The sequence below is a fragment of the Arvicola amphibius genome, chromosome 2 (assembly GCF_903992535.2).
Source record: "Arvicola amphibius chromosome 2, mArvAmp1.2, whole genome shotgun sequence".
Lineage (NCBI taxonomy): Eukaryota > Metazoa > Chordata > Mammalia > Rodentia > Cricetidae > Arvicola > Arvicola amphibius.
In genome coordinates, this window is record NC_052048.2 from 124,925,925 (window position 1) to 124,926,872 (window position 948).

Consider the following 948-nt stretch of genomic DNA (forward strand, 5'->3'; position numbering starts at 1 on the left):
GACCCATTTGCTTATATTATCGCTTCTCCCTCTCTTGGACTGGTATCCAGTAGCTCAGCCCTGTGATTTGTTGTATCCCTATTACTGTTGTTGATGGTCACCCAGGTAATCTCATTATATTAGTGTGGCAAAAAGTATACAAACTCAGTCCTAAATTTCTGTTTTTATAAGTTAGTCACATTTCTTTAGTTATAAAAGCCCAAATAGAATGATGTATTGATCATATATGATATAAAAATTTAAATTAGATTAAAATACTTGATAAATAAATATTAGAAAAATCTAGACAATTCAAATTATTAGAAATTATAATATACAATTGCTTCTCAGCCTTTTGGGTAAGATCAAGTGTAGTATCTATTCATATCAGTTTAATATCTGATATGTCCTCTATCAGAGGACAATATATTAAATGGATTTTTGGAAGTAGGGTTGGAATAGGAGCTTGCTCCATCCACTCCATATATTGACCTGGTTATTGCAGTACCTCCAGGAATGGTGTAACCCCTTGGGAGATTTTTTTAAAAAGGAAAATATAATATACAGTACTAATAATAGACATTTAAAAAGAAATATACATTTTAGCATTTAATACATCATTTTAGCAGCACAAATCAGGAAATTCAAGAGTTTGAAATCACAAAATAAAATGTCAAATGAGAATAGATCAAAAATTACCTAAATTCAATATTAGTTTACCTTTGCTGAAATTATAAAGTAATGGTAAATCAATGAATTCACAATTTTTCACAAGTCCATATCATATGGAAGGTTGTTCACCTACTCAAGGAACTTATAAAGTAATAACATGGGAAGTGTTTAAAAAACTGTGTTAAATGTAAAGCAGAAATGATTATATCTAGATTCTAGATTTTATTGATTTGTACCTATGTAAGACAATTTCTGAGAATTTTTTTCTAACAACCTATGGTATAGAATACTGATGTG

At 29.2% G+C, this 948-nt stretch overlaps 1 non-coding gene across 1 annotated transcript; it reads left to right on the forward strand.

Annotated features, from left to right (window-relative positions):
• The first annotated feature begins 318 nt into the window (after positions 1-318).
• Positions 319-509, forward strand: LOC119808609. The gene has a single exon (XR_005284523.1). It is a non-coding gene; the product is annotated as a U2 spliceosomal RNA (small nuclear RNA).
• The last annotated feature ends 439 nt before the right edge of the window (positions 510-948 follow it).